Source organism: Oncorhynchus mykiss, chromosome 15 (assembly GCF_013265735.2).
Source record: "Oncorhynchus mykiss isolate Arlee chromosome 15, USDA_OmykA_1.1, whole genome shotgun sequence".
Taxonomy (NCBI): Eukaryota; Metazoa; Chordata; class Actinopteri; order Salmoniformes; family Salmonidae; genus Oncorhynchus; species Oncorhynchus mykiss.
In genome coordinates, this window is record NC_048579.1 from 40,601,891 (window position 1) to 40,614,195 (window position 12,305).

The following is a 12,305-nucleotide window of genomic DNA, read 5'->3' on the forward strand; positions in this document are numbered from 1 at the left end:
AAGTCGCTGGGTCCATTCTTGGTCGGATTCTTCTGTCAGGTGCGTGAATGAGGACCCAAAAGCGAATTAACAAACAGAGTTTCTTTAATGACGAAACACATGTAGGCTCAGATGGACAGGCAGATTCCGACAGGACAGGACAAGGCCAGATGAACTGGCAGATTCCGACAGGACAGGACAAGGTAGCAGCAAACACGACGATAGTCTGGTTCAGGCATGAGAAACACAAACGAGAATCCGACAAAGACAGGAGCAGGAACAGAGAGAGATATAGAGACCTAATCAGAGGGAAAAAGGGAACAGGTGGGAAAAGGGGTGAACGAGGTAGTTAGAGGAGACAAGGAACAGCTGGGGGAAGGAGGGTAAGAAAAGGTAACCTAATACAACCAGCAGAGGGAGACAGGGTGAAGAGAAAGGACAGAAACAAGACACAACATGACAATACATGACAGTGTACGATCCCAACCTGGTCTCAGAGCATTTTAGATGGTTATGTGTATAAATCTGAGACACATTTAGTATATATAACATTTCGTATAGTATGTATTAATTTGTGGATGTCCATCACCCATTTCTTATGATATGTTCCGACTTAGAATTTGTATTATATGTTATGAATTTGCAAAACATACTACATGTTAAGAATTTACAAACGTATGATATGTTATGAATCTAGCTAGGTGGCTACTGTTAGCTAGCTGGCTAATGTTATCTAGGCAAGGGGTTAGGGTTAAGTTTATGTTTAAGTTTAGGAGTTAGGTTAAAGGGTGAAGGTTAGGGTTAGCTAAAAGGGTTAAGATTAGGGTTAAGGGAAGGGTTAGCTGGAAGAGTTATGTTAAGTTAAGTATACTGAACAAAAAAATAAAAACAACATGCAACAATTTCAACGATCTTACTGAGTTAAAGTTTGTATAAGGAAATCAGTCATTTGAAATAAATTGAAATTCATGAATTAAAAACTGGGCAGGAGCGCAGCTCTGGTAGGGCTTAGAACCAACCACTTGGGAGCATGGTCCACCCACTGGGGAGCAAGGCCCAGCCAATCAGAATGTTCCAAAAGCTGGAGGCAGCCTCACAACGTTGGAGACAGCTTATGGTAGAGAAATGAACATTAATTTCTCTGGCAACAGCTCTGGTGAACATTCCTGCAGTCAGCATGCCAATTGCACACTCCCTCAAAACTTGAGACATCTGTGGCATTGTGTTGTGTGACACAACTCAACATTTTAGAGTGGCCTTTTATTGTCCCCAGCAAAAGGTGCACCCATGTAATGATCATGCTGTTTAATCAGCTTCTTGATATGACCTGTCAGGTGTATGGATTATCTTGGCAAATGAGAATGGGGGATGCAAATACATTTGTACACAACTTTTGAGATAAATAAGCTTTTTGGGTGTATGGGAACTTTATGGAATCTTTTATTTCACCTCATGAAACATGGGACCAAAACTTTACATGTTGCGTTTATATTTGTTATCAGTATAGTTGCAAAGTAGTTAAAAAGTAGTAAGTATTTCAAATGAGCTAATTTGCTAATGTTGTCCGTGATGAGATTCAAACTCACAACCTTTGGGTTGCTAGACGTTCGTGTTATACATCAACCCAACCACCTGACTTTCACTTTTGCCTTAAGTAACAATCTGTTTTATGTAACCATACCAAATTTAACATATCATACTTATTTGAGTGTCCCAGATTTACATTTACTATGTTACGTTTAGTCTATGAGACCCTCCATCAAGGTTAATTAGTGTAGGAGTGGAGCTTCGTACCTGGCCCGACCCCTCCTGCCCAACCCTGTGGTGCTGATGGTAGTTGTGTGGCCCAGTCTCGCTACCCCTGCCCACGCCAGAGTTCTTCCCACTCCTCACCATCTGCGGAGCTCTGCTCTCTGTTACACGCCTGGAAAAGTCATTCTCAATGTCTGGCACAGCCTGTTGATTTCTCCAAATGCAGATATTATAGCATACATGCAAGGCTTGTACCTCACCTAGGTACTTGTAGATACCTAAATACTTTGTGTGGAAGAGTGATCACTAAGGGATACCTGTTACTAGTCTAGATATTCTGCAGGCACCTTTCAGTATGTTGATGACAATGGAACAGACATGATTCACAAATCGAGACTATTCTAACGGAAACCACCAAGACGGCATGACCCTAATGCAAAAGATCACCATGTTTACGACGGTCATGTTCATTAGGGCATGCAAAGGAATGTTTTGTTAAAGGTCTTTCTGACACCTCATGGGCCAGTGAGAATGTCCTTATTACTCCAATTGGATAGAAAGAAACATTGTTTGCCTACATGTACACATGTACAGTATTTCCATTGTAGGCCTACGCATTCATTTCTATTCATTACACTCAACATTGTAGCTGTATCTGCAAATATTTGTCTTACTTTTTACCTCTGCGCTGTTGGGAATGGGCTCGTAAGTAAGCATTTCACTGTAAAGTCTAAACCTGTTGTATTTGGCGCATGTGTCCAATAAAATTTGATCTGCTAAATCTTATCCTGCGCTCCGTGGCAGGTAGCCTAGCGGTTAAGAGAGTAACCGAAAAGTCGATGGTTGGAATCGCAGAGCCAGCAATGTGGGAAAATCTGCTGTTCTGCCCTTGAACAAGGAAGTTAACTGCTCCCCGATGATGTCGATTAAGACAGCCCCCACACCTCTCTGAATCAGAGGAAAACACGTGTGACCCGATTTAGGAAATGAGGCGTATGTCGCAAGTCACGACTTCACAGGAAAGCCGTTTGAACGTAATTCTTATTTTTTTTAAGCAAAATGTGTTTTTTTTGGGGCTGAAATGCCTTCTTGAACTTGTAAACTTTCATGTGCCTTAATAACAAACTTTTATGCCATCTGTAAATATGAATAAAGTTATAAATTACGAGCCTATTTGGTTTAGCCAAAGAAAAAGTCAGGAATCTTCCAACAAGCCGTGATTGGCAGAGATAATGAGTGGGTTGGACATGCCGAGAGATGAGTTTCAGATTGGTCTGAGGTGTAGCATCTTGTGTCGATAAATGAGCTGCTCGTTAGGTATAGATAATAATTTCTGCTGCAGTTTTTTCGGAAGATATAATGATAGCCATGTAGAACAGGAAATTTAACCTGATTCAGGAAACTAGGTGTATGTCGCAAGTCACAACTTCACAGAAGAGCCGTTTGAACGTAAAAAATATTTTATCAAAATGCGTTTTTTGGCAGAAATGCCTTTTCGAACATGTGAACTTTCATGTGCCTTAATAACAAATTTGTATGCAGTCTGTAAATACTAATAACATTTATAATAATTACGATCCTTGTTGGTTAAGCCACAGAAAAAGCCAGCAACCTTCCCACTAGCCATGATTGGCTGAGATAATGAGTGGGCTGGACATGCCGAGAGACGAATTCGAATTGGTCTGCCATATTGAAGGCTGCTGTCTATTTGAGCTCGTCAGTCTGATGTTGGTAATCCTGTCGAACACAGCTTTAAAAAAAAAAAACATTATGTAGTGGAGCTGCAAAAGTGCTGTTCTCCACTTTCTAGAGGATCAAATTTTGAAATCAGTGGAATTTGAGTATGATAGCTAAAGAGATGGAGATTACCTCCGGATTACATCTTCAAACTAAGGGCAACTGTAGTATGGCACTCCTGACAGTGAGATGCGTCCATCATGCATGATGATGATGTATAAAGGTAAGATAGTTAGCTAGCTACATTTTCAGATATTACACGTTTCTAATTTTGACAAAGTGGTTTCATTTCAAGCTAAAGTGTACTGTTAGCTAGCTAGCTAACGTTAGCTGGCAGGCTCCCTAGCTGACGTTATTATTTGTTTCCCAGAGCCGTTAGCTTTTCTAGTTAGAGCCTAATGTTAGCTAGCTAACATTGGACCTGGTTGGTTAGCTCCATAGAACTGGCATTGCTGGCACTTTGTTAATTGTTGTTTAACTAGCTAATGTTAGCTGTCTGGCTTGTTAGCTAACATATTTTTTTACGTAGCTAGGTTCATTGTTTAGCTAACTACACTACCGTTCAAAAGTTTGGGGTCAGAATCCTGGAGTCGCCTCTTCACTGTTGACATTGAGACTGGTGTTTTGCGGGTACTATTTAATAAAGCTGCCAGTTGAGGACTTGTGAGGCGTCTGTTTCTCAAACTAGACACTCTAATGTACTTGTCCTCTAACTCAGTTGTGCACCGCTGCTTCCCACTCCTCTTTCTATTCTGGTTAGAGACAGTTTGCGCTGTTCTGTGAAGGGAGTAGTACACAGCGTTGTGCGAGATCTTCAGTTTCTTGCAAATTTCTCACATGGAAAAGCCTTCATTTCTCATAACAAGAATAGACTGACGGGTTTCAGAGGAAAGTTATTTTGTTTCTTGCCATTTTGAGCCAATAATCGAACCCACAAATGCTGATGCTCCAGATACTCAACTAGTTTAAAGAAGGCCAGTTGTATTGCTTTCTTTAAAATGATCAACTTGGATTAGCTGACACAACGTGCCATTGGAACACAAGGGTGATGGTTGCTGATAATGGGCTTCTGTACGCCTATGTAGATATTACATAAAAAGTCTGCCGTTTCCAGGTACAAGAGTCATTTACAATGTCTACACTGTATTTCTGATCAATTTTGTGTTATTTTAATGGACAAAATGTGCTTTTCTTTCAAAAACAAGGACATTTCTAAGTGACCCCAAACTTTGGAACAGAAGTGTATATCTCTTAAGCTAAAGTGTACTGTTAGCTAGCTAGCTAACGTTAGCTGGCTGGCTCCCTAGTGGACATCATTATTTGTTTTCCCAGAGCTGTTTGCTTTCTAGTTAGAGCCTAATGTTGGCATTGTTGGCACTTTGTTAAATGTTGTTTAACTAGCTAGCGTCAGCTGGCAGGCTTGTTAGCTAACGTTACGTGATGTGTGTACAATACCCGTTGAATATGGCCGGTCTCAGTAAACGTCTGCAAAAAAGCGTAATGAAATTGTTGCCAGCCGAGCTGGATAGGCTGTTTTCATGTCATCCAGACGTAAACAAATCATCGGTCAGAGCGTCAAGTGTGCGCTCCGAGAGTGAAACGAATGGGTGTTGACAAAGAAGAGCTCTCACTAGATACCAAAACGTTCAAAGGCGATTTTCTCAAAAGTGAGTTTACAAGTTGATCAGCTTTCAAACCAGAATTACTTTCTCATTGTTCATCAAATGCAGTGTATGATATACCATTTTGTAGCTCTGAGTCTCTACTTTTATCCAATGTAAAAAACACCATTTCACATTATGCTATATGAGACCGAATCCAGGTGGTGAGTCACAAATATGTTACTCCCAATAACATTGTTGCCCTGAATTTAAAAGGGGCTTTCGACAAAGGTCAGTGGAATAAGTTGTGATGGACTACTTTCTGGAGGACAATCGTGCCATGCTGACTCTCTCTGACTCTGAAAATGATTCAGACGATGAGGAAATCCCTGATTTAGGTAAAAACATTTTCATTGAAGACGACATTGTAGATCAACCTATGTTTATGAAGTGTGTGTAATGTTGGTGATGTTTTCTCAGTATGCCATTTCAAATTGCTAGTTATAGCCTAATGTTAGCTAGCTAACTAGCTAACATTTCATCTATTTGGTTAATTTTAGCTAGCAATGACAATCGGTTTGTGTTGCTAGTAACGTAACTATGGATTGGGATTTTAGTTTTTTTAGCAAGCTAACTAACATTAACATGACAAACTAAACTAAACAAAAGACCCCAAGTTAAAGCTTGCTGTTAGCTAGCTAACATTAGCTGAGGTTAGATGGCTGGCTTGCTAGTGTCATATATACATATATTCATACACATAGCTCATGTATTATACAGCGCCAAACTAATCCGCTTGACTCAAGTCATTGCACACACCCCTGTCCAAACAGGAAGCACCCTACCCCCAGCCATAAACTGACAGTTTCAGTTCCCCTTATCTCACGACTCCTGGACACACACACTCTACCCCCCTCTACTGGTCGTGTGCCAAGAGCAGAGGACTCTGCTGTGCACCATTGGGGCTCCTGCTCTGGCTGGAGCAGGCCCGCCTCCAACTCTTCGGGACCAGTCAGAAGACCACCACGACAAGACTCCACCTACATTATTCTATGTATATAATCTGCTACAACCTTTGTTTAGGTCCCTTTTTCAGCCAACTCCTTTTGAGCTATATGAAGCAGGTCCGTGCACGTTAAACTGCTAGGACAAGATATCTTTGACCTGAATAAACTGCCTTTTTGCTATACTTGATTCCACTCTGTCCAGCGTCCATGATTTGGTCTCACTCTCCTGTAAGTTAATCATCAACAAAACTTGGTAGCAGAGGATGGTTATTCCTGAATTCGATCTATGATAAGTTGGTGTGAGAGGCGAGACAAATCAGCGGCTCAAAATCAGACGGAAGAGTGATCGGTAGTACAGGAAACCATCAACCATTCGTCTTGCCTCAGGAAACCTGATCAGAGCGCTCTACTCAAAAGGTAAGCAGAGCCTGTTAAATCGAAATCTGCATATTGTATTATAGTCTAAACCAAATTTTGATCAGAAAGTACTGAGCGTGAGTATGAATCGTTGCCAAATTATTTTTACATAAGAACCTAAGGCATTGATCAAAGAGATCTTGTTTTGCTTGTTTTTATTTTTTATTAATTGGCCTATACTGAGTTATTTTAATAGGAATGTGTGAATTTTGATTGACCAATGTGTTAAATTCCTTCGGGACCCCATTTGTTCTGAAATCTGCATAGAAAACTGTCCTAATTATATATATATTGGGTTGTGTATAGAGGTGACGTTAAATAGTGGCTGTGTTTTAACATGTAAAGGACACAATTATGGAGGTTGGAAATTCAATGTGAATTTCGTACGAATGAATGTAGTATTGAGAAAATATATGAACCAGGTTTGACGTTCCACGATCTTGAGACCGGGGAAATTAAATTGAAAGAAACGTTTGTTGCGGAGTAACCGCCGTGGCTGTGTTACGTAACTGGGTTTTTATGTACTCGCACTACTAGTCTAGCCAACTAGTAGTCGAAACACTGTGCCGCTTTGATTGACAGCCACCGGGCTATACACTGATTTTCAGTTTCCCAATTCTGCTGGTATTGCCTAAAGTGTTAAAATTGTTCTGACAATTGTTATAGAATCGCCTGAATTTTCTGATATATTGTTCCAGAAGGTGATTGCTGAATTATTTGGAGAAAGTATTTAAATAATTTGCTGAACAATTTTTTAGTTTTCTATTTTTAATTGATATTTCCTAAAGTATTAGAATTATTCTGACAATTGTTATAGAACCGCTTGAATTTGCTAACATATTGTTCCAAGAGGTGATTGCTGAATTATTTTTAGAAAGTATTTAAATAAATCGCTGAACGATTTTTGGTTTTTCTAAATTCTATCGGTATTTCCTAAAGAGATAGAATTACTCTGACATTTGTGCTAGAACCGCCTAAATTCACTAATATACTAATCCAAAAGGAAATCGCCGAATCATTTCTAGAGAATACCTACAGTGCCTTGCGAAAGTATTCGGCCCCCTTGAACTTTGCGACCTTTTGCCACATTTCAGGCTTCAAACATAAAGATATAAAACTGTATTTTTTTGTGAACAGCAGTTTTCAGTTCTTTCCACAGATTCTCGATTGGATTCAGGTCTGGACTTTGACTTGGCCATTCTAACACCTGGATATGTTTATTTTTGAACCATTCCATTGTAGATTTTGCTTTATGTTTTGGATCATTGTCTTGTTGGAAGACAAATCTCCATCCCAGTCTCAGGTCTTTTGCAGACTCCATCAGGTTTTCTTCCAGAATGGTCCTGTATTTGGCTCCATCCATCTTCCCATCAATTTTAACCATCTTCCCTGTCCCTGCAGAAGAAAAGCAGGCCCAAACCATGATGCTGCCACCACCATGTTTGACAGTGAGCATGGTGTGTTCAGCTGTGTTGCTTTTACGCCAAACATAACGTTTTGCATTGTTGCCAAAAAGTTCAATTTTGGTTTCATCTGACCAGAGCACCTTCTTCCACATGTTTGGTGTGTCTCCCAGGTGGCTTGTGGCAAACTTTAAACAACACTTTTTATGGATATCTTTAAGAAATTGATTTCTTGCCACTCTTCCATAAAGGCCAGATTTGTGCAATATACGACTGATTGTCCTATGGACAGAGTCTCCCACCTCAGCTGTAGATCTCTGCAGTTCATCCAGAGTGATCATGGGCCTCTTGGCTGCATCTCTGATCAGTCTTCTCCTTGTATGAGCTGAAAGTTTAGAGGGACGGCCAGGTCTTGGTAGATTTGCAGTGGTCTGATACTCCTTCCATTTCAATATTATCGCTTGCACAGTGCTCCTTGGGATGTTTAAAGCTTGGGAAATCTTTTTGTATCCAAATCCGGCTTTAAACTTCTTCACAACAGTATCTCGGACCTGCCTGGTGTGTTCCTTGTTCTTCATGATGCTCTCTGCGCTTTTAACGGACCTCTGAGAATATCACAGTGCAGGTGCATTTATACGGAGACTTGATTACAACAGGTGGATTGTATTTATCATCATTAGTCATTTAGGTCAACATTGGATCATTCAGAGATCCTCACTGAACTTCTGGAGAGAGTTTGCTGCACTGAAAGTAAAGGGGCTGAATAATTTTGCACGCCCAATTTTTTCAGTTTTTGATTTGTTAAAAAAGTTTGAAATATCCAATAAATGTCGTTCCACTTCATGATTGTGTCCCACTTGTTGTTGATTCTTCACAAAAAAAGACAGTTTTCTATCTTTATGTTTGAAGCCTGAAATGTGGCAAAAGGTCGCAAAGTTCAAGGGGGCCGAATACTTTCGCAAGGCACTGTAAATAAATCGCTGAACAAATTCAAATAAAATACCGGAGAAACACACACGTAACTGCCACCACATTACTGATAAAATCTTTGTGTGCGAGGGTGTGGGCGCATGAGATAAGTCTGAGCCAGCACCTCAGTACATCCCTGGTCTCGATCAAGGACGGGCTACGTGTACAAAGATAGAAATAAACACCACATAGTAAGGCCTGAATATACCTAGATAACGCATTATACACATTATCAGACGAATTAGATAAAATATCTGCAGCCACCACCCCAATACCCTCCCCCACAGCAGTTTATTCTGCAACAGCAACAGCCACAATGGGCTCAACGGGGCACCTATACCGGTCCACCCAGAGGGGTGTGCTACAACTGTGGAACTCCTGGCCATTATTCACGGGATTGTCAACAGCCACTCTCCACTCAGCAATGCCTATGGAGAGGTAGGGGACGTGGAAGAGAAAGTGGGGGACACCCATCCCTGCAACACCCTCAACCAGGACCCAGTCACCTGCAGCAGTCAGCACCTGCATACAAACACACCTACTCACATGCAACAGCAGCAGGGAGGATACAGCCAACCGCAGTTCCAGGGAATGGCTGGGGACACCATGCCCTGGCCATGAAGATGCCCACCACCTGCGGCAGGAGGGGGAGCCGACATTTTCAACTACACACTGAACCAACTATGATATGTGAAGTTGAGGGTGTTCCCCATCAGTTCCTGGTAGACACAGGATGCACCTATTCTACTATCAAGTTCCCTCAAATGCTGTCATCTGATTCCATATCGGTGGTAGGGGTCACGGGATCACCTGAGGCTCAAAGCCGCACTATCCCTTTAACATTCTCCTGGGAGAAATCTCAGTTGAAACACCAGATCCTGTACTGTCCAAAATGCCCGATCAACCTACTAGGACGGGACCTCTTATGCAAAATGGGGTGCACCATATATCTTACTGAAAGTGGAGTGGAAGTATCCACCAACCCTCCCTCTTCAACACCTGAAGTAAGAATTATGATGATGCCACTCCTGCCGACGCCCACGCTGTCTGAAACCCAAGAAGTGTATTGGCTAAAATACCTACCCACAGGGCCTGCCACCCCTCATATCCAGTTTAAGTTCAACCAACTGAAAGCTCAAATCTACACTCTGCACCCGTATAAGACTCCCCAAGCTGAGACACTGATGACTGCCCCTACACTGAAGACTGGGACGAAAACATGATGCACCTGACCCCACCTATCAGGTGTTGTACCATTGTTTGTGGCCCAGAGGGGGTGGCAGCACCGATCATCCTACAACCAAGGAACCTCCATGCACCCCTGGCCTGGACGGCTGAAACCTCAACAGCTTTTGCACTCCTGAAAACAGATCTATCAGCGGCAGCAGTGCTGATTGCACCTGACTACAACATTAAGTTCCATTTGGATGTTTCTGAAAAGGAAGGATTCACCTCGTCTGTCCTATTCCAGAAACAAGAGGGGGAGAGAAGGGTCTTGATGTACCACTCCTCTAAACTTGACCACATTGAGGTAGGACAGACATGTTCCAGATACGTACCTGCATTCTCCACCACGTGTGGCAAACCTTTCTTGACCCTTTATCTGTGTGTCGGCTCCACCTTCTGAGGGTTCCCCTTGCTTCTGGGACTTGTAGTTTTGGTGGTCTGCCATTTTGTGATCTGTAGTTCTCACAGGCGTGGCCATTTTAGTGATCGGGCAGAGCCCGTTTATTAGTTCTGCTCTCACATATCTGCCATTTATCACTCGACCCCCTTCTTTGCCACAATACATATATTCATACACATAGCTCATGTATTATACAGCGCCAAACTAATCCGCTTGACTCAAGTCATTGCACGCACCCCTGTCCAAACAGGAAGCACCCTACCCCCAGCCATAAACTGCCAGTTTCAGTTCCCCTTATCTCACGACTCCTGGACACACACACTCTACCCCCCTCTACTGGTCGTGTGCCAAGAGCAGAGGACTCTGCTGTGCACCATTGGGGCTCCTGCTCTGGCTGGAGCAGGCCCGCCTCCAATTCTTCGGGACCAGTCAGAAGACCACCACGACAAGACTCCACCTACATTATTCTATGTATATAATCTGCTACAACCTTTGTTTAGGTCCCTTTTTCAGCTAACTCCTTTTGAACTATATGAATCAGGTCCGTGCACGTTAAACTGCTAGGGCAAGATATCTTTGACCTGAATAAACTGCCTTTTTGCTATACTTGATTCCACTCTGTCCAGCGTCCATGATTTGGTCTCACTCTCCTGTAAGTTAATCATCAACACTAGCTAACATTAACTTACATGTATGAAGTGTGTGTAATGTTAGTGATGTTTTCTCAGAATGCCATTTCACATTGCTAGTTATAGCCTAATGTTAGCTAGCTAACGTGGAACCTATTTGGTTAATTTTAGCTAGCTAAGTCACAATTGGTTTGTATTGCTAGTTAACGCTTGCTGTTAGCTAGCCAGCTGACGTTAGAACTGTGTGTAGTGATGATCTATTATATAATAATGCTAAAATATTGGAGTCTGGAAAGTGTCTTTCAGCATCAGTAGAACATGTCTGATTCTCCTCCACCAGTCATACAAGGAGAATGGTCTAATGCCTCCCATCAAAATGAGAGCTGGCCCAACACAGGTTACACCTGAAGCATGAGGACTTCAGCAAGTGGTGAACTTCATCAACAACTAGGCAGAGGATAATGCAATAGTATTACCAGGACGCCACCCAAAACACAAACACTTTGGTGGAAAGCTGCTGCCATCCCATGTGACAAAAACAGCAGTGTGACATCTCTACAAGGAATCGATGACAACAGTTGGTATGTAAAGCAGAAACACATTTAGATTATTTGACCTCCAACATGATTGGCACTACTTTTATTGATCACACATCCCATAGCTGGTTGGACTGGAGGATGGTACGTTGCTGGTGGAAAGCTATAGCTGGCAACAACACCTGACTCCGTACTTCAGGCCGCTGCCACAGATCAAGCAGTAGCAGCACTTCAAGTGAATATCATTTTCATTGCATTGTATGAGGTTATTCTTCTTTTCTAAACTTAGGAGGTGAATTGATGAGGTGCAAGGTTGAAATGTTTTTTTTTTTTTGTTATTTCCTGTTTTACAGCTTCAATGCTATGGAGCCTGGTGTTGTTATCACCAAGTAGCATTCGGACTCAGTCGGGACCAGGTTTCAGCTGCTGCGCAGCGCTGACATCCTTCCTTCCATAGATGGTCTGCCTGTACAAGCACCACCTGGACTGGACAAAGCTAGACAAACGTATCTTTTTGAGATGATCAGGGAGTTTTGCGACGAAGTGACTATGGACATCACATGCCCTGCACCAAAAACAAGGGCAGGACAGAAACAGGCTCTCAGAATATAGATTACCTTGTTCATGCGTGGTTCGGCAGGAACAGTC